Raw genomic sequence first — 23,316 nt, forward strand, 5'->3', positions numbered from 1 at the left:
ATAGATTATACTCGAGTTTCAATAAAAATCTGAATAAATACTATAGAATTGTTATCTCCCCTTTATTCTGTTAATAATTGGTAATAGGAATATTATGGAGAATGATTGAAGCTTAATAGTCATATGTCAATTACCAAGATCACATTTGTGTGGTACAATGAATTTGCAAAGGTAGACTATCAAATATATTTTATTGTCAAAGGTGGTCTGCCAACCGGCAAGTCATTTCATAAGTTATGCTCTAAAATATATCATTTACTGATACCCAAGAGACATCTCGGTATGTCATTAATAGTGCAGAAACTCTAAGCCAGGGATATTTTTGTCTGTATAATTAATTTGAGACAGCAGCTAATAAAAACCAGAATAATAACACTAATAACCTTCAAATTCATTTTGACCCTAAGCTATATATAGCAATTTCAACAGAAGTTAGTATATTTACATACTAAATTAAAATTCCTAAACTAGTATTACAATTGATGCAGTGTTTTTATGAAATACTACCTGTATAATATTTCATTAAAATAATAAAATGAGAACAATATAGAAATGTCATAAATATTTGTGTCCTAGAAAGGATTTAGAGGGAATTTCTGGTAGTATAAATTAATACATGATTAATCATATTACTTTTATTTATATAGCATCCAAACATACACATCTGTAATCTTATATGTCTTTACCATCAAAAGAAATATATTCCAGAATTAATTTTAAAAACACTGCTTTGACTGTGCTTATGTTTTCTAGTTGAGAAGTCTGGACTTTAAGCATTTTTAAATTATAGAACTAATCAGAAAGCAAGAGGAAACCAACAATACAACTGATGGTATTTGTTAATATAAGCCTTTGTGTAAAATTGTTATGAAACTAAGAATGGAAAAAGAATAGAGTTATTAATCAACAAATGGCTATTTTAAAAAATCTAGTTAATAGTATACTACCTGGGTTATTCTCTTACTTGAAAAAATTACAATATATTAGGTTGTCCTCATTTGGAACTATGTAACTGCCACACTCATGTTTCTAGTTTTACTAGAAGAGTGCATTTTTTTGGTATAAGCATAAGAAAAAAGAAAAAAAAACTGGAAAGTTCCATAGTGCAGTTTCCTTCCTCCCTCTCTCCAACAGAAAAAATAAGAATTACTGTACCTAACCAACAGATCTGATGATTCCAAAAGGGACAAGTCTCTATTCTGAGACACCATTCAAGTCAGAACATTCCAAATTAGGATTTTGTGAGACACTGGAAAATTATGGCATGAAAAATCGAAGACTATTTCTAATACACTATAAAATGTATTCCTCAAAGCAAAAGAGCTAATGGAAGGCCAGAGCACTTAATGGATAAAATATAATCAAATGAAACAGAAGCATGTTCCAAGCTGAAAGGCAACAATATCACTATTCTCACATAATTGGATAGTAGTTATAACCCAGTAAGATCAGGTTTAAAAACATCTAAATATATATAAATACACATATGTATAAATCACATATATAGTGCCTGAAGTAAATACATATTCGTATTCATATATTAAAGAATCACTTTGAAATTTTAAAAATATTTTTTTAACTATTGAAAAATAAACAGCTAGTGAAAAACTAAGTTTTCTTTGCAAAAGTTGACTCTGGAAACAAAGATTCTTCAAATGCTTCTCCAAGAACTTCTCTGTTTATTTTAAATATGATCAAAAAATAAAAAAATAAATATAATCAAATATTTGAAAGAGAAGGCAAATGTTCATGAAAACAGACATATATACATGCATATATATGCATATATATATTTACACACATAATTGGCTAAATATAATTAATATATATAATACACATAAAGTACAGATCTTCCTTAACTTACTATGGCATTGCATCCTGATAAACCCAACATCAATTGAAAATATCATAAATTGTAAATGCTTATACTACACCCAATCTACCAACCGTCATAGTTTACCCTAGTCTACCTTAAAGGTGCTCAGAACACTCACATTAGCCTAAAGTTGGGCAAAATCATCAACATAAAGCCTATTTTATAATAGTCTGTTGACTATCTCATTTGTTTTATTGAATACTGTACTGAAAGTGAAAACCAGAACGGTTGTTAAGTGTGTCAGTTGTGATCCAGTCGCTGAGTGGGAGGCGTGGCTTGCTGCTGCTGCCCAGCATCACAAGAGAGCATCATGCTGCTTATCAGTAGTCTGGGAAAAGTATAGTTTCTACTCTAAATTCAAAGTATACTTTGAAAAAATTCAAACTATAGTTTCTACTAAACGAGTATCACTTTCGCACCATGGTAAAGCTGAAAAATCGGTAAGTCGAACCATTGTAATTCGGGGAATGTCTGTATATAAAGTTTTGTATAATATACGTGTATGCACATGTATATTTAAAACAGGAATTTAGACTGTTTGCTACATCTCATCTTAGAAGCAGACTATGCCCAAAATCTATGCCTCAAGCCTTTGGTGAATAGCTAATGAATTCAGTATTCAAACAGGGATTAAAAATATTGATTTGGAAATTCAGGACAAACTTACTACTAAAAATGTTTTACACTTTTTACTTAAAAGAACATAGTTAGGTACACATGATTAGACTCTACCAACTGAAATAAATTATTGCCGATTTGGCTAGAGTTGTTGATCACCACAAAATTCTCTCTTGTGGACAACTACGGCTTACATATTAAATGGAAGGCTTTTTAGGCAGTTTTTGTACTTGTTTCCTTAGACCTAAATGGTCCACATAATGATAAAAAGTCAAATAAGAAAAAATGTAAAATTATGTGCTTTTTAAGCCCAACAAAATTGTTATCATACTAAAGCTCGTCTGTATACTAACAGTGCAGTTTTTATAGGCAGGTGTTTCTGGTACTAAAGTTTTCACGTTAATTGAGGCTCTATTTTTGATTTCAGTTTAAAGGTGTTGCTAGTGATTGAATCTACTCAGTACTGCACATTTATGAATAAGACTCCGAATATTAAAATTCTTACATGTACTCTCTAAATTCATTGAGATTCAGTAAAATAGAAAGATATCATATACCAAGAAGATTCCTTTGTATATGGTGTACAATGGAGTAACAGATTAATTTTCCTTTTTGGACAACTTAATGATATTGATTAACATTAAAAAAATCTTCAAAAGTTACATATTAAAAAAAAAAGATTGGGGTACAAGGAAGATAGTAGTATTACCTTTAAAGGCTTTTGTTAGAGGAAGTGAATGTTAACAACTCTTTATAAATTAAAGTTTCCCTCTCCCAGGAACTTCAACACTGTATCAGAAAAAAATAAAATTGTCAACTATTGCTTTTAAGAAAGGGAACAATTCCTATTTTCTATAACATTACCTCTGAAATCAACACCGTAATTCAACAACCTTCATATCATTTCTGATAATGAGTCAGTGAAAAGAGTGATTAGACAAATGGTACAATTCAGAAAGAAAATAAGATGCAGAAAGAAATTCAGAAAGAAAATAAGATGCCAACTGAGTTTTCCCAGGTCATCCAATCAACTCCTTGCAGAGTTAAAAATAGAAGCTAAGACTAATTCCCACAGCTACTGCCAGATCAGAGCCTGACAACTTTGCATTGTGGGAGCTTCAACCTCTCCTGCTACTGGGATTACGTGCATTGAGACATCTTCCTATGAGGTTCAGTCATTTCAAGGTTTGGTTTAAAATGGAGAGGGGTAGGAAAAGGCTCATAATTTTAGGGAAAATCTGTGGTAATGAGATCTCATTGTAAACTGCTCACGAGAATTAGAAAGATGAAAATTGGAAATATTTACTAACCCTTACTATGTCTCAAACACTGCAATAAGTTCCCTTTTATGTTATCTTCTTTCATCTTCGCAACAACCCTGTGATTTCCCTGTTTTAAATATCCAGAAACAATTCACAGTGGTTAAGTAACTTACCCTAAGTCATAGAGATAGAAAACAATAGAGGTAGGATTCAAACTAGGTGAGGTTCAAAGTTCAAATTCACTTGCTGAAAAACATGATTAGAACATAAATAGTACCCAAAACTCTCCAAAGTAAATTAAAAAATTAAAAGAAAGAGAGAAAGGAGGCGGGGAGGGCCTAGTGATCTGCATACCTTAAAAATGTTTAGAACTTTTTGATTGATCTTAAAAATGACCAAAAGCTACCTGCCTGAGAGCTCTAAGGATAAAATTATTAACAAACTAAACAAAAAACATTGATTTTTATACTCACTCACTTTGAGATCAACCCAATTGCTTTCCTTTCATAACACTGTACTGCCATTTTATTTCATTTTCTAGTATATTTATTAAGAGGTAATTTAAAGACAAGTATTTTGCCTAACAGGTTAATGATTTTTTTTTCTTCTAAACGATGACCAAATGCCAATCCTCCTCCCCTTATTCAATAGACTAATTAGTGTCAGATAATTTTAGTGTCATATTTAATTTCTGTGCTGAAATAGTGTTTCACAAACCCTGTGAAGGTGTTACACATCCACTCTAACATGCATGTAGGTGGAAAAAATTTTCAACTCATGTAGATTTTGCTTTCTCTATGATTGTATTCTTCACAATAAAAGAGACAGAAAAAGACATAGAGATAAGAGAACTGTTGCCTAATATTTTCTTATTAAAATCTGTATCTTGGGCTTCACTGGTGGCGCAGTGGTTAAGAATCCGCCTGCCAATGCAGGAGACACGGGTTCGAACCCTGGTCTGGGAAGATCCCACATGCCGCAAAGCAACTAAGCCCATGCGCCGCAACTACTGAGCCTGCACTCTGGAGCCCGCAAGCCACAACTACTGAGCCTGTGCGCCGCAACTACTGAAGCCGGTGTGCCCTAGAGCCCGTGCTCTGCAACAAGAGAAGACACCGCAATGAGAAGCCTGCGCGCCACAACGAAGAGTAGCCCCCGCTCCCCACAACTAGACAAAGTCCATGCACAGCAACGAAGAAACAACGCCGCCAGAAATAAATAAATAAATAAATAAATAACTTAAAAAAATAAATAAAATCTGTATCTTGCATTTTCAATTTTCTAAAAGTTCAAATCCATTGTGGTTGAAAAAATAAGAGTAATATCATATGTTTTCTTGTCCTGGGTAAATGGACTGTGCTTGGTTGAGTGTCTTGTTTTTTGCTTTTTAGTGCCAAAATTTCTCTTTTATTATTTTTATATCTACTAGTACTTATTTGAATTCTACTCACTGTTGTTGTTGTTTTTCATCTTTATTGGAATACAATTGCTTTACAATGGTGTGTTAGTTTCTGCTTTATAACAAAGTGAATCAGTTATACATATATATATGTACCCATATCTCTTCCCTCTTGCGTCTCCCTCCCTCCCACCCTCCCTATCCCACCCCTCTAGGTGGTCACAAAGCACAGAGCTGATCTCCCAGTGCTATGCGGCTGCTTCCCACTAGCTATCTATTTTGCGTTTGGTAGTGTATATATGTCCATGCCACTCTCTCACTTTGTCACAGCTTACCCTTCCCCCTCCCCATATCCTCAAGTCCATCCTCTAGTAGGTCTGTGTCTTTATTCCCGTCTTACCCCTAGGTTCTTCATGACATTTTCTTTTTTTCTTAGATTCCATGTGTATGTGTTAGCATACGGTATTTGTCTTTCTCTTTCTGACTTACTGGTTGAGTGTCTTGAACTGCTCAAACTTTAAGGTCCATCACCTCTAATTTCCACCTTACCAAAACCTCAGACAAGAAACAGGAGAAAGGGTAGTGCCATCCGTAATTCATTCCCATCACACCTACAAAAATAATCACAAGGAACTTGTGTAGAATACCAATTCTTTTGTATTAGGAAGGCAGTTTTCAAAATTAAATGGTATTGGTTCATTTGGTTGTTTAATAAATATCTTGCAAATGCCTATAATAAAGCCAAATACCAAACCGACCATTTAGGTTGCAGAAATTTTTACGTTCTTGATATTTTACTATTTTAAAGTAAGTTTACATTTGAGTGCTTACCATAATATATGATACCAATAAGCTCCCTAGAAATCTAAACATTTATAAAATACACCAAATGCTACTGTCTCATGCCTTGCTTTGCAATCCTGGATTGCTTTCTAATATGGAGATGATGTAAGAAATATAATCTAGATATCTCTTCTACAGGATCACCAGCCATGTCTCAACTAACTTGTATCAGTGGAGACTCTCAGACATACATATTTATTTATTATAAAACTCTTCGGTACTGATCGTTAGGTAATTCTGGTAAATGTTGGCGCGTAATAATAGTTAAGAATGTCAACCCCACTTCATTTCAGCTTGATCCGCTGCAGGAAAGCACAAATTAGATGAAAGCAATTTCCCCAAGAACAACTCACTTCCTTGAGATGAGAGATAAACTTGGATGAACAATGATTTGTCACAATTTATTTTTGAGGGTAGTGGTTTAAAAAAAGTGCTAATGTAATCTTTTCAGAATGAATCCTTTTAAAAATGCATTAATTCTCCAGTGAATATAGCTTATAATTAAAAACCTATACATATAATTTTACTTTCCTAAATTTTTACATATGACCATATATAACAAATAATGAAATCTTAAAATCTTCGTAATCTTTAAAATTTGATGGCCTTTAAATCTGAATTTGGATTTGCTGAGTCTGACAGATTATTATTAGTGACTCTATTGGGTACCACCAATTCAGATTCAACATTATTTCTGCAAGTCTCAGAAGCATTAAGTTTTGTGAATGGATAGAGGGTATTAGCATCCTGGTTGTTTTTCACTACATTGAGATTACCAGAGAACCTGAATGTGAAAGATCATGGAGAGGAGTATAAGAAATGGCACTAAAGGTATCACTGACTTCTCTCTATTTACTCAGATTCTGCAGTATACAACAGAAGGAACAAAGCAGGTTCTGTTGCCGCTACTGTTGCAATGACCAAGGATCCTCAGTCTCATAGCCATTGCAGTCCATTGTTTAAGATGTGAGCTTGTTGTTGCTTATTCAGGCAAAAGTCAGAATGCTTATTTGTTTTATGTCTGTTTTTTAATGAGGGTTTGATTAGACAGAATAAAGACAAAAGAAAATAGGAGAAATGTTTATTAATAGGTCCCTCCATCCCTATCAACCAAAGAAAAGGCATACCTTAAAATATTGTTGTGAAATGTCTAGGGTGTGTCTGTCTGTGTTCTTGCAACCCTTCACCTTTAAGTAGCTTTTCAAAAATATGTTATAAACATGTTGCTTCACCCTTGCCCTTTTAGCCTGTTAATGTCTAATTTAAGTAAAGCAGGATGCAATCCCCAGCAAGTTATCTCTTTCTCCTTTTTTGGACCATGCAAATCAAAACAGTCTTCTTCTAAGGAGGGTAGTGAAAAGTTTTGCCAGTTGTGTTCATACTTCAGCTATTCCAACACTCTTTAGTTTAGCTGAAATGAGACATTCTCATCTTTGGGCTTTAATTATTCTGTTTCAAAATAAATTTTAAAAGATAGTCTAAAGAGAAACTAAGAAAAAAAAATAAAATAAAATATTTACCATAATGCAGGTACATAAATATTAAGTAAAAATAGTTTTAGATTAAAAATTAATCTTTTTTGTTTTAAAAATTGATCTAATTAAATTTAAGATTAGGCTGGATAGAAATGATCCATTGCTGAAGCTTAAAAAAAAAACTAGCTATAAATGTTACTAGTTTTCCACACTGTTGTTACAAGACTTGACTGACATCCGTGATGTATTCTGTAATATTTTTGAAATGATGAAATGTGTGATCCAGAGACTTGAAATATTTCAATACTTCTGTATAGGAATTTTCTTCCATGAACTAGAAATGAAAAAGTGAGAATGTTTCCTTGCTCAAATCACATTAAATGGATTCCCTTATATTACTTGCATTCATTTTTAAGATAGTCATAAATGGTTACATAAAATACAGGAATACTATCTGTTGAAGAAGTTTATGGTTTTTATAGTCAATGTATGTATTCCAATTATAAATGTTTCTGCATAATCTCTGACCCAACCATACCATGCCATGCCACTCCAAGAATTCTTCCATCAAAAGTAAAAGCTCCAGCACATAAAGACATGAACCTCTATGTCCATTACCACATTTCTTGAAATCATAAAACTGTTTGGAACTTAATAAATGTTTATCAATGGGTTTTGACTGAATGAAATTATGGCTCACTCATAGTACACATAACTGGGCATCTACTAAAGGTAATATGGTAGTGATATATGCTAGATATCATTAATATAATAGAAACACAATGTACTAAAAGTGTTTTGCAACTAAAAATCACTATACATTGTGTGGCTTTACAAAGGAATGAAATGCTGACACATGCTATAACATGGATGGACTTTGAAAACATTATGTTAAGTGAAAGAAGCCAGACACAAAAGGACAAATATTGTATGATTCCACTTATATGAGGTAGTTAGAATAGGCAAATTATAAACCCAGAAAATAGAATAGAGTGAACCGGAGGCTAAGGGGAGGGGAGAAATAAGGGCTTATTGTTTAGTGAGTAGTTTCTGCTTGGGATAATAAGAAAGGTCTTAACATGGATAATGGCAATGGCTGCTCAGCATTGTGAATGGACTTAACACCAATAAATGATACACTTAAAATGGATAAAATGGTAAATTTTACGTTATGGGACATTTTACCAAAATAAAAATAAAAATAAACTATAACATAAAGTAAAAATTTACCTCTTACTAGGCGTATTATGAAGTTTGCATAAAATTGCACTTATTTTAGGAGCTTATATGGTTATTATCATATTTGGGACATGTAAAGACATCAACAGCTTAAGTAGTCCTCTTGAGTTCTTTCTCTCCATCTTTCCAACCCGGTGTTTTCTAGATTCATGGTTTTGTCACGCCTCTCTTTGAATACTAGCATCAGTAGGAACGCTAGCTAGTGCTGGTTTCCTCAAGTATCAGCTAAAAATTTTAATGTATTTTTATGCTGGTAATTGTTTTAGAACCTGGGAGGGATGTCATTGTTTTCTTAACTTGGCAAAAGCAAATATATTACTGTAGACAGCATTACTAGAAAGAAATAGTAACTTGGAAGTAGACGTATGTCCATCCTAAGAAAACTGAATATATTTCACACTAGACCACACCACTCAACTGCTGGCAACGTTCTTCTACATACTTGGCAGTATAGTACTCTGAGTCTGAGAACTGTTTCTTTTTTGTAAAAATGGTTTTGATTGGAAAACCCTGAATAAATCATTTGGAATGTGAAACGTTTAGAGCTCCTTCTGGGATTCCTTTTCCATGAATCAAGGTTCTTTGATTCACTATTCTCCTTGGCACTTGCTTCCTAGTCATCTCAGCAGCCTTTGTGCCAGTGCTAATGAACAGCTCCCATTTTAGGTCCTAAAGCAGGGAGAACAATAAAAGGAGAACCTCATTTCAAGTACCACAAATGTCTGGGCTATAAAGGACACACATATTGTCAAAGTAAGCCCAGAGTGGGGTGACATCACCAAGGTCATTCCTGGCTCCACACCCCCCCCAAGGAGGAACAACGAACAATTATTTAGAAACAGGACACTATTTGAGAGGATCCTAGAACATGGAGGTGAGGCTGAAGCACCCCCGTGCACCACAGAGACCAAGACAGACTGCATTAGAAGGGTGAGAGAAGGAGCTACGCGTTGACCATGTTGCCCCTCCCCCAGGCCAGTGGAGCACCATGGGTGAGGTCTCCCCTGAACCTCTGGTTCCTCCAGTAGGAGAAGAGAACTGGGGGACAGCAAGCACTACCACTAGCATTGGGGTTGCTTTGTGGGAGCCACTGCTCTAATCTGCTCCACTGGGATTGCAGGGAAATCTGCAGGGTTTGACCACTAAAAGTTGGACTGTGATGAAGGGGGAAGGGGCATGCAACAGCCAGCACATGGATTGTGACAGATGGAATTCATACCTGCAGTGCCCAAGTAGTGATCATAACTGGCATCTTTGCTTATCTACAGAGCCAGGTTGGCGGGGCACTACAACCAGGGAACTCAGCAGGGTACAGATCCACCTGATACGTATCTGGCCCTTGAGCCTGGTTTGCCCACACCCAGGGAAAGAGCAGAGTCACAGCCCACCCATTGTGGAGAGTGTCTTCTGGCCATCTGACCAAAAGGGCTGGCAATAAATCCTGGAAGCTATTTGGCCCAGTCGTGCTCCAGCCGCTCCAGCCAAGTGGCAGGCAGCCAGAGCTCATCACTGGCTCTGGTACAAAGCAGAGCCAGTACCAGGTGTGGAGGGATCCTGTACCGTGCACAGGCAGGGAGATTAATTCATATCCAAGGCTGAGAGTAGCTCCCAGATCCTCCCAACTGGGGAGCCTGTTTGAGAAATTAAGAGTAGCCTGCAGTGGCCCCTCCTCATCCCACCCAGGCAAAGGAACTGGGACTAGCCCCATCCCATCTGCTGTGGATGTACTGTGGCCCATCTGACTAGAAGGATTGGTGACAACTCCTAGAAACTGTGTGGCCCAGCAGTGCTCAAGCCTAGAGAACGGGAGGCAGAGCTGATAGTCTGCAAAGCAAAGCCAGTGGCCTTGTTCAGCCACAGAACGTGGGGTGTGGATCAGCTTCAGTTAAGACAACAAAGAGCTTTACTGGCTTTAGAGCTGCTTCTTCTGCTGCACCCAGGCAGGAAATCTAATTCATAGCCCTACTCATCACTGAATACAGCCTTCAGCATGTCCAACTGGGGAACCTAAACAGAGAGCATGGGAAGCTGTACAGCCCATTAAACAGCCCTAGATACAGTGGCACTTGAACAGACAGCACAGCCTGTGGCTTCCCCCATCTGCAGGGCAAAACCAGTGCCCTCACCTGACCAGGGAATTAAGTGCACACTCTGGCCTGATTTGGGTTCCCAAACAATGAACTATACAGGCTCTGGGTCCTGTCCAGAGCCAGGTCCTATACAGGCTCTGATTCTCTGCCACGAAACTAATTCCTAGCCCCATCTACTACTACTACCGAATATAATACCCAGTAAAGTCTGGAGGAAGAGCCCAATTACTGAAATATGCAGATACCAATGTAAGGAATCAAGGATCACAAAAATTAGGCAAATATGACACCACCAAAGGAAAGTCAGAAAACTCCAATACCTGACCTTACAAAAATACAGATCTATGAACTATCAAAGAATTCAGAATAATCCTCCTAAGGAAGTTTAGTGAACTACAAGAAAGCACAGACAACTAAGTGAAATTAGGAAAACAATGCATGAACAAGACAAGAAGTTTGACAAGGAAATAGCAACATCAAAAAAACAGGAACACTAGATTTTAAAAATACAATAACTGAACTGAAGAATTCAATAGAAAGTTTCAAAGGTAGATTCGACCATGCAGAAGAAAGAATCAGCAAACTGGAGGTTAGGACATTAGAAATTACCCAGTGAAAGGAACAAAAAGGAAAAGAATAAAAAGAGTGAAGAAAGCCTATGGAAATTATGGGACACAAGAAACTAAACAATGTTCATGTTATGGGAATTCCAGAAGAAGAAAAGAGAGGGAGAAAGGGGGGAAAAAGTATATTTAAAGCAATAATGGGTGAAACCTTCCCAAACCAAGGATGAGAAATGGACATCCAGATCCATGAAGCCCAATCAAGCCCAAATAGGTTGAACTCAAATGAGGGCTACACTGAGACACATTGAAATTAAATCGTCAAAAGTTAAAAACAAAGAAAGGATTTTAAGACCAGCAAGAGAAAAGAGAGAAGTTACATACAAGGGTACCCTGGGATGGTTGGATACTCACATGTAAAAGAATGAAATTGGACCAATATCTTATACCACTCACAAAACTAACTTGAATTGGATTAAAGACTCAAATGTAAGACCTGAAACTATGCAACTGCCAGAAGAAAACATAGGGATAAAGCTCATTACATGGGTTTGGTAATGACTTTTTGGATATGACACTGAAAACACAAATGACAAAATAAAAAATAAACAAATGGAACTACATCAAACTAAAAAGCTTCTGCACAGCAAAGAAAAAGCAAAACCAAAATCAACAAAGTGATTGAAAAGACAACCTATAGAATGGGAAAAAAATATTTGTAAACCATATACCTGATAAGGGTTAATATCCACAATAAATTAAATATTCAAACAAATCAATAGCAAAAAAAAAATACCCAATTAAAAAATGAGCAAAGGACCTGAATAGACATTTCTCCAAAGAAGACACACAGAAAGCCAACAGGTACATGAAAAGATGCTCATTACCACTAGTCATTAGGGAATGAAACCACACTGAGATATTACCTCACACCTGTTAGAACAGTCATCCTCAAAAAGTCAATAGATAACAAATGCTCGTGAGGATGTGGAGAAAAGGGAACCCTTGTGCTGTTGGTGGGATTGTAAATTGGTAAAGCCAGTATGGAAATCAGTATCGAGGATGCTCAAAAATTAATACTAGAACTACATATATCTAGCAACTCCACTTCTGGGAATATATCCAAAGAAAATGAAAACACTAACTCAAAAAATATCTGCACCCCCGTGTTCATAGCAGCATTATTTATAATAGCCAACACGTGGAAACAACCTAAGTGCCCACTGATGGACAAATGGGTAAAGAGGTTGTTTTGTATATTTATAGATATATACATATCATATGTACATACACACACACACACTGAAATATTATTCATCTATAAGAAAACAAAGAAATGCTACCATTTGAGACAACAGAAATGGACCTTGAAGGCTTTATGCTAAGTTCAATAAGCCGGAGAAAGAAAGACAAACACTATATGATCTCACTTATATGTGGAACCTAAAAAAAAAGAAAACAATCATAGAAAAAGAGATCAGACCTGTGGTTACAGGAGACAGAGGGTCAGGGGAGGGGAAATTGGAGGAAGATGGTCAAAGGTACAAGCTTCCAATTGTAAGATAAATACATACTATGGACATAACGCACAACACGATGACTACAGCTAAGACTGACGTGTGATATATAGAAAAATCGTTAAGAATACATTCTAAGCATTCTCTTCACAAAAAAGTATTATTTGATCTCATTTATATAAATTTCTATGTTTGTGTGAGAGAGAAGGACAGAATACAAAAATGCAAAAAGAAAAGTTGTCAAGTACGAAGCTGCTTAGGTTTATATCTCAATCTATAACAGATAACAATTTGTTTAATTTTAATAGGTACAAAAATAAATGTTAAGCATAGAACAAGCAAAAAGAAAAACTGAGCCCAGCGCAGATGTCCTTAAAGCATTTGCAAAGGAGGCCTTTATTAGGTCTGTAAACACCTGCAATTACAGGCAAAATTCTATGTGTGTGTGTTGTGTATGTACTAGGGGAGTGGATGTATAGCCTTTATTGAATTATTCAAGGGGATGTTAAGACCCAAAAGTTTAAAAAGCGCTGGAAAGCCTGATCACAAAACAATTTTAAACTACTCTGATTATGTTTTTATAGTTTTCCTTCACTCGTTAACACTTCAAAGAACAGCATGTTAATGTGGAAAGAATCTCTGCCATTTAGGTAAGATCTCTGAGTCTCAGTGTAAACTTAGCATATAGTAGAAGGATGAAATTATATACCATAGATGAAAGTACCTAGCAGAGTGCTTTAAAACTAGTACTTATTTATGCAAGACATCTTCCCCTGCTTACTTGTTTTCAGTAGAATGAAAGCATACTGAAAGCTGGTACAATGTCTTCTTTAACGTTTTGTTTTGTAACGCTTACTGTGCTGTTTGATGCGGATGAGCCAATATCCACTTAAGGGCATGTAAGCTCACAATAACTTTTGTTGAATATAACTGTTTGAATGTACTTTCACTATATTATTATATAGGGATTTTAAACTAAAACGCACTTGCACACATTATTTAGAGCCTAACTTGGATATTAGAGTAGGTGGATATACACCACCGGAAAATAATAGCTAATTTCTTCACTAAAATCCAATTGCTGAACAACTACTTTGAATATACATAGCTAGGCACTGTATTATGAGTTGCAGGTAATAAAAAGTTGTTAGTCAAAGACTCTGCTCTCTAGGGTTATTTTAGAACAGCAAACCACGTTCAAACTAAAGGATAGACCAAAATAGAAAGTGCCATAGGAATTTAGACAAGGGAGAAACACATCTGAAATGAGAAAGAAGGTGGGTATGGGGAAGGGTTCATGGAAGAGGCAGTGTATGATGTGAGCAAGGTTTCACCGTGTAGCAGGGTGAGTGAAAGGAACAAATGAAGACATATAGTCGTGACATCATGAAGCACAAACTACAAATAAATATCACTTGTTCTAGGCTGGCCTTGAGGTAATTTAAGGGGATTAGTGAGAAACTAGATAAAGAGATATCTCTTTATATATTACTTATTGTAATACTTTTGAACACAAGTATTGAATGTAAAAAAAAAGAACAATATACGGATAGGAGATTAGGAGGTACAAACTATTATTATAAAATGAGCTATAAGGATATATTACATAGCACAGAAAATATAGCCAATATTTTATAATAACTATAAATGGAGTATAACCTTTAAAAATTGTGAGTCACTATATTTTACACCTGTAACTTATATAATATTACACATCAACTATACTTCAATTAAAAATGCTATTTTAGTGAATAAAACACTAAGCAGTAAAATTTTTAAAAAAGAACTTAGAAGAGGACTTAAAAATAAAGACATAAAAAACAGGTTGAGGGCTTCCCTGGTGGCGCAGTGGTTGGGGGTCCGCCTGCCGATGCAGGGGGCGCGGGTTCGTGCCCCGCTCCGGGGGGATCCCACGTGCCGTGGAGCGGCTGGGCCCGTGAGCCCTGGCCGCTGGGCCTGCGCGTCTGGGGCCTGTGCTCCGTCCGCGGCGGGAGGGGCTGCAGCAGTGAGAAGCTCACGTGCCGCAAAAACAACAACAACAAAAAAAAAACAGTTTGAAACAGCGCAGAAATCTGGCAATTAAGAGGCCATTGAGAACTTTCAAAATAGCACTTTTTCTACCCATTCTCAGTGGAGGCAAAGCCTTATTAATCCTACTATTTCTTTTGCTGTTTTTCAAAATCTCAGGATAAGTCTATTTCAATTGTAGCGAATGGCAGTAAGGCAGCACCAGAAAATGCCTTTTGTAAGGAGAGGGCAACTTTGAATCCTAAATCGGTACTCAAGTCTTAAATTACTGATAACACTGACCACCCACCAGACTAAATGTTGTTTTTTACGTGATTGGAAAGCAACAGATTGATTTCAATTCTGTCTTGTGAAATCTACAAAAAAGGTCCTACAGTTCATTTAGCATGTAATAGCGTACATCCTTCTATTTGGTATTACTCCTCTTTAACACGGGGCAAGTAATTTTTCCTTTCTCTGGGAAACGTTTGAAAAAAGGAAATAGAGTCATAAATCAGTTTCGGTTAGGAAATCAACTATGTCTACCTAGGGCTTTGAATTTAGAAACTTTCCTCAGAAACTGTTTAAATATAAGGAAGTCCAAATTCAGAAACACCTTAAATTTAATTATCTTAGTTGCACTAAAATAACAAATTATATTTTCTATCTTGTTTTCTTTCTTCCCCAGAAGGTTTCTCCAACCCTAATCCATAACTTAGTGCATCCATCTCACCTATAAAATCACTGGCAGGTATGATGCCAGCTTTGGCGGCTCCAGTCCCTTAATCCTGCCCCATTTCTTGCCAAAGAATTCAGTTTCTTCAGAAACCAACTAACAGACATTTCAGTTTCTAACCATCATTAGCATATTTTCATGTACTAATACTCAACATAAAAACACCTCTTAAAATTACAGAAATTTTTACTGTACTTAAGATCAATTGCACTAACCTGTATTTCATAAACCTTGGGCTACTTTCTTAAAAATGAATTATTATTTTAATATGTTTTTCACTTATGATTCAGAATAATTATTCATATAATTAAATATTTTACAATTAGGTAAGAAAGGTGGAAAACAGTCTTGCTATTCTTGTTCTTTGTTCTCTCTTCTAGTTGGTGTGCCTGAGTCAAAATTTTAGAATATTGAAAATTTAATATTTCAAACCCAAACCACATTTAAAGATAATAATAACAACCAGCCAAAAAAATTTCGGTCCAGAGGTTTGCATGGTCCGGGGAACAGTTCTTTGAGTGGGCCATTTGGAGTGGGATTTGCCCACCCCCCTCCACTCCTTCTGCCTCATATACTGAAGATAGAGACAAAGAAACCAACTCAAATCTTTCCACAGTGTATTTATAAATAGAGAACTTGTAACCAGAAAAACAATAATGATATGTAATAGAAGTAACATGATTTTTCAGAACCAGTATCTTGTCCTAAAAGCAATATTTAAAAAAGAAGGTAAGGAGCTTCCCTGGTGGCGCAGTGGTTGAGAATCTGCCTGCTAATGCAGGGGACACAGGTTCGAGTCCTGGTCTGGGAGGACCCCACATGCCGCGGAGCGACTAGGCCCGTGAGCCACAACTACTGAGCCTGCGCGTCTGGAGCCTGTGCTCCGCAACAAGAGAGGCCGCCATAGTGAGAGGCCCGCACACTGCGATGAAGAGTGGCCCCCACTTGCCACAACTAGAGAAAGCCCTCGCACAGAAATGAAGACCCAACACAGCCTTAAATAAATAAATAAATAAATAAAAAGAAGGTAAGAAGGTTAGCTATAAACCCTGGCCCTCTTTTTCATTGATCTCCTATTTTAATTTGTTAAAATAAAATCCATGGCCTTTTGAGTCAAACTGTATCTTTAATTTCAGATTTAAAGATAACAAATCTCTTTTTAAATGGAATATTGGCACACAGACACCACACAGTCTGGCTTATTGCAACTGTTCTCTGTTGGTGAAGTGGCACATTTGCTATCCCCACCATAGCAATCTTCACCATTACACAGAATAGCATTCAATTGTACATCCCTAGGTGGGCAACAAGAATGGGCACTTGAGCTCAGCGGCAAGGTGTTTGTGGGGAAATCCTAGGTCAGAACCCCTAAAAGGGGAGACTAACATGAGGATGCCCAAATAACCTGAGGTTTACCTTGGCCACCTCCCCTGGCTTTCTGACTGTCTGTGGGAAAAGCCTCTCTGGAAACCCTTTTGAGGTTATTGGGGGAATCCTAGGACAAACACACTGCTTGCTTTTGCAGGAGGACTTGCCCCATACCCTACCCAGCTAGGTGTCTCACAACCTAGCTGGACTAAAAAAGCTTCAAGAAAAACGGGATAGACGGACATTTGCATTTCTACTTCCACCTATTCTGATGCACATGGAGCAAAATATGTAGGTATAGCCCTCTTTCTCACACCCCAACAGATTCTGCTGTCCTCCAAACCCATCTGGTAGCTGCACTGACTACAATGAAGGGAGTTATCGGAAACCATGTTGGTACTGGGCTTAAAGGAGTTTTCATGCCATGCATTTTGGGGAAGGACACAGATAATAGTCCAAACGTGGTATAAGGCAATGCCCATTCTGGGTCCTTGAAAAATCAGTCACGGAACAGAGGTGGTGGACAGGAGCTGACAAGAGCCGGCTTGTTAATGGGCACAGCATCCCCGGAGCAGGGTGTGGGGGGGAAATCAATGAAATGATTGACAAGAGAAGATGGTAAATGAACGGGGAAGTGGGGACAAGCGCTGCTCAACCCAAGCTGAACTCCAGCAGGTAAGTTTCTCCTCTAATTTGAGATTCTTTCTAAAGGTTCAGTATTGAAGTGGGTGTTTGACGTTGAAATGTGCAGACCCATTCTGATAACTGGAAAGGGAGAAGACTGAGGAAGGCCAAAGGAGAGGGAAGATTTCCGATTACTTCTCCAGGCTGCTGACAAGAACCTGCTGCTCGCAAACCAGAAATTAACCAAGCGAAGGTGGAAGGTAGCAACGTAGAAGTGCAACTCAAATTATTTTACATTCTGAATCCTCTTCAATATCTAAGCGAGTGTGGCATAGCAATGGTTGATTATCTTAAGATTACAGAGGCTGACCGCCTTCTTTCTCTGCCCAGTAACACCGCTCCTCCAATAATCTCAAGCACTTGGCTCATTAACATTCAATTCCAGTTGTTGCTCCTTTTCCCATTGCAGAAGGCGGCAGGGATATTCCCCGTCTTCCCTCTGTATTACAAACCCCATTACTAACCAAGCAGAAAGCATCGCGCAGTGTGGCCGACGCTAATAATAGCCGGGCTGCTTACCTTCTCCGGAGGGATCGAATCAGCGCATGTCCCCGGCGCCGGCTGCCCCGGGGCCGCAGTGCCGCCGCGCCGGGTCTGTGCGTGGTCAGCTCGGCCGGCCGCCACCACACCTGCAAGCTGCAGCAGCTGCTTCCGTCGCCGAGCTCCGGCCGCAAGAAGTCATCCCCCGCGCCGGGCCGGATCGCCACATGCCGCGCCAGCCGCGGGGGGAGAGGGAGCTCTACCGGCTGCGGGGACCGGCTCCTGGAAACTGCGCTCAACGATCGCTACCCTTCCCGGTTTTAGGGTTATTTTCTAGGAATGCTTTTACAGAAGAAGCGTCGCCGGCTGGTGGACCGAGAGAGAAGAGCCAGAGTGACTTTCTCTGCAGAGCTCCTTTCCTCTGAGCGCTCCCCTGTCACTCCCGGGGCATGGACAGCTCCATTCCGCTGTTTGGGTTTTCCACCCTCTTCATCTTCCTTATCTGTGCTGTTCATTTCGCTGAATTTGAGAGTGGGATTAGCTTTTAAGATATCATTCAAACACTCCGAAAATATTTTAAATTGGCGACTAGTTTTTCTAAGCCCCTTGTAGCAAGCTCCACTTTCCCGCAACACACACACACACACACACACACATACACACACACACACAGTTACTCGCACGTACACACCCAGCCAAACCACTCACAATGATGAAAGCTGGGACCTCTCGCCCTCTTGCCTACGTAATGGAACAGGAAACTCCCAAAGGAGTGGGGAAGTAGGACCGGCTAGCGAAAGCACTCGAGGAAAGAGAGAGGGGTCGCCCCAAGATTTTGTTGCTGTTTAGTGGTGTCCTTAGTGGACAGCTCTAACCCTAACCCAACTCTAACCTCTAACCTCCTGGCCTCGCCCCAGGTGGAATGGCTGGTCTCATGACAGCTGTAACATTTGGAAACCAAGAAGCTGAAGCCACATTAACAGATGGCTGCATCTCTTTCTTTCCCGAAGGATATATCAGAATTGGCTTTAAGAATAATATTAGCGTGTACGTATATAATAAGCCCTTTCCTTCTCTCTTTAAATTGGCACCAGCTATTAACAGGTTTCTCTCTCTCTCTCTCATCTTCCTCCCTTCCTCCTTCCCTCCCTCCCTCCTTCCCTCCCTCCCTCTCCTAAGCTGACCAGATCATCAGTTTCCGGACTTGAGGGGGAAAAATGGCCAAGGATGTGCTCTCTTTACAGCTGAACCAGGGTTTATTTTCCCAGTGTTGAGCCATTCCCAAGTAGAGAGGCTCTTTAACACTAAGGTTCTCTGTGAGTGAACTTCTCACATTCAGCTTGCTTTTGGAATTGCCCATCACTAGGTCCAGGCCAGTTTTATCCTTGGATTTGTCCAGCAACCTAAACAGTATAATTGCACAAGGCCAAGGCAGTACTTTTAACCTAGGAAGAGTTCCCAACTCTCTGTTTAGCAGTTCCAAAATTAGGAGGTAGTGTAGCAAACAGTTTCAGTGTACTGCAAGTGAAAAGTAGAATGGTTGTATGGTACAGAATGTTTTTAAGTGCATTGGTTGTTTACCCTTGTGATCCTCTCGCTGACTGACAGCTGCGGTTCCCTGTGGCAGCCCAGCATTAGAAGAAGAATATCATATTGCATGATAGCTGAGAAAAGATCAAAATTCAAAATTCGAATTCCGGTTTCTAATGAATGTGTATTGCTTTTGTACCACAGTAGTCAAAAAATTTTAAGTTGAATCATCGTTAAATCTGGGGGTGTCTGTGTGTATATATATATATATATATATATATATATATATACACATTCAAAATTCTAAGAATATAATATATAATGAAATATAATATATCCTACTATATCTATTACGCTAAGAATGTATATGTATGTGCATACATATGTATGTATTTATGTATGCATTATATATATATATATTCTTAGAGTGTTCATCTAGCTTAGACCCTCACTCTGGATTTTCTGTTTTGTTGGAAATAATCTATAGTTCCAGATGATTAGTTAATAACACAACGCAGAACATTACTAATTTAAAAAATTAGTTCCTTTTTCATAAGTCACTGTTTTTTTAACAAAAAATGTAAAAAAGAAAAATGAATTTGAAGACTTCTTTGCTGTGGGCTGACTTTTGATATAGGCATGAAGATATGTTCTTGCCATCTCTTTGTTTCATAACATGTTTTTAACAAATATCTTTCAAATTCAAAGCCACATAATCCAGAAGCATGGAATAATAGCGTTATAAGTATGATTGTATTTGACTGAACTGCACAGAAAGCAATACGTTCACGGTTGGATGTTGAAAAGGCACCTAAAAAAGGTAGAGTATCCATTAGTCCAGAATAAATGTGGGATTTTTCCAAGGATATACCTAGCACAGAGGCAAGCACTTTAAAAGACATTTTCCTGCTTGTCTGCTCTAAATAATTGGCATTATCTTCAGCATGGTGTCAATTCAGGAAATATTTACACCTACAGAAGGGTAATGTAGGTATAGATAGATTCCTATAATTTTATTTTAATCACTTCATCTTTATCAGCTTCTGGAAATGGAAATTTTTGCCTGGATTACATTAAGTTGTATAACTGTAGAAACTAATGATAGATATGGTTGAAAATCCTTTTGAATAGACTGTCTTCTCTATGGACAAAATCATACATGGATTTGGAAATTTGAAATGGAGATAATACTGTTAATTGAACTGGTGCCCCTCATCTCCAGATGAAGAAACCAAGGAACAGAAAGGTTAATACTTAGAGCTAGTTGATGGTGATGCTGGACTAGAATCTAGGAGGACTCTTAGGTAATTGTCAAGTAGTTTTTGTTTGTGTACACATTTTTTTCCTTCAGAGAAATAAAACCAACACGTTTTGTCTGCTGAATAAAAATAAGAGGGTCCTCATTTCAGAAACAAAATCCAATTTTGTATTACTCTAAATATAATATATGGGGTTTTTCCCCTTCTAAAATTTTCATCAAAGATGGAAAGTACTAAGATATACTGTGTTTCTTGTTTACCAGCCTGTACCTTTATCTATTATAGAAGTGAGAAAAATTACATAAATGCAATAATAAATTTGTAATTATTAACAACTTATTGATGTCTTTTAATAAACTCCTGAATAAATATTGTTTTATTTCAATTTTACAATATGATATTCACATGAGAAAAACAACATTTAATACGTATATGTATAAGTATCCACACATGCATATATACATATATAATCACACACATATATATACATATATAGTACATGCACATACATATATACATATACCTCACACATATACATACATATATTTTACTTGGGTACACACAAAAATACATATACACACGTAAAATATCTATTATTAGCTACCTAATATTTGTAAAGTAGTTAGAGCTTTTAATATCTCTAAGGCTCTCAAAACAGTATCTGGCATACTGTAAGCATTACAGATGTGCTTCCTTTTAGTTATGTTGATGTAGTATATACAAAAGAATTTTAAAAAGTCTCTACAATAGCTGCAGTATTTCAGAAAATATTACATCTGTACCAGTCAGTAACTAATAAGTAATGAATGAGTGGTATGGAAAATAAGTCTTGTGGAAGTTTAGAAGAAGGACAAGTTGCTTCCAGGTGAAATTGTCAGGGAATACTTTACAACAGAAGCAGGATTTGAGCTGCACTTTGAAAAATGGGCAGGATTTGGATAAACAGAGCAAGAAGGGTTGGGTTGAGGAGTGTTGTAACAGAAGTAAAGTGTAAAGGCAGAGTTTAATTTTCATTCTTCTCTGCCTCAGAGATAAATATATTTAAGCATGAAGCCAACGGGGAAGTCTCCTTTCTCGCTTTCCCTGACTTTTGAACTCTCTCCCAATATCACTATATTTTTCAAAACAAAGATCCCTGGGAAATTCTCCTTTTATTATACTCGCTGGGACAATGATATGTTCATATCTGTTGCTTTTAAAATAACATATTCCCATTGTTATGATACAATTTTATATTTACAATGTTGAAATGAAAGCAAGTGTGTGTGTGTGTGTTCTTTATAACCTGGGTTTCTCTAGTGCATAAAGAAACAAGGAAGCTGTACTTCTTTTCTCTGTCAGAGTAGAGTGAAAGGTATCCTCCTTACTCAAGCAAAATAGCAAAGTATAGCTGGGCATCAGAAGCTGCAGAGCTTACCGTGTTTAATAAACTTCACCTATGAGTAATATTCCGTTGTCTATATGTGTCACATCCTCTTTATCCACTCATCTGTCGATGGACACTTAGGTTGCTTCCATGTCCTGGCTATTGTAATTAGAGGGGTGGGAGGGAGATGCAAGAGGGAAGAGATATGGGGATATATGTATATGTATAGCTGACTCACTTTGTTATAAAGTAGAAACTAACACACCATTGTAAAGCAATTATACTCCCATAAAGGTGTTAAAAAATAAAATAAAATAAACTTCATGGAATTCGGGCCACAAGAGAGTGGCTATGGAGATATTTCTCTCGGAAAACAATACTCTATTCTCCATCTTCAAACAACTCTGTTACCTATATCATCTTCACTGGCAGGGGACACACTCTTGTATATATTGACTAATGAAAGGTATGTCAAGTAAGGACCTCCAAGTACATACTCCTCCATAGAAGAAATGAGAACACTGGCAAAAACTGTCAAAATCAATATTTTCAGAACCCTGAAAATTAACCAATGATTTTCAACAATCCAGGGAATGATTATCCAAGAAAAATGGTTGAATCTTGAAATGAAGAGCAAGCCTTGTAGGGCTTTAACCTGCTCTATCCCCCTGTCCTTAACTCTGTGGTAGTCCTGAAAATGGAACAGCCTTACAACTACTATAGCTGGAAAGCCACCAATCTAGCAGCAAAGTTTGAGGGAGCAGAATCAATTTGAAGTATCCCAAAAGCCCCACACACATGGAATTATTACTATTTGACTTACCTGGCAGGTCTATGAAAAGCTCTGTTCTCGTGTCTTGATATGATCTGACAGAGTCCTTACCTTGTATGAACAAGCCTATCTACAGGGAAAGTTTCAAGAAAATTAATGATAATTGTTTAATGTCAGTCTGTCTGAAGTAACATTACTGATTGGGACTAATAAGAAGTTCACCAAACAACCT

General features: G+C 37.4%; 1 long non-coding RNA gene across 1 annotated transcript in view; it reads right to left on the bottom strand.

Annotated features, from left to right (window-relative positions):
* Positions 1-23,238, bottom strand: part of LOC149747022 (uncharacterized) — a 190,758-nt gene extending 167,520 nt beyond the window's left edge. The window contains exon 1 of the long non-coding RNA XR_016388489.1: positions 18,197-23,238. This is a non-coding gene — a long non-coding RNA (uncharacterized LOC149747022). The remainder of the gene's footprint in view (positions 1-18,196) is intronic.
* Positions 23,239-23,316: the final 78 nt, after the last annotated feature.

This window comes from Delphinapterus leucas, chromosome 17, assembly GCF_059928025.1.
Source record: "Delphinapterus leucas isolate spDelLeu-1000000601 "Yukka" chromosome 17, BTC_Dleu_Yukka2, whole genome shotgun sequence".
NCBI classification, from domain to species: domain Eukaryota; kingdom Metazoa; phylum Chordata; class Mammalia; order Artiodactyla; family Monodontidae; genus Delphinapterus; species Delphinapterus leucas.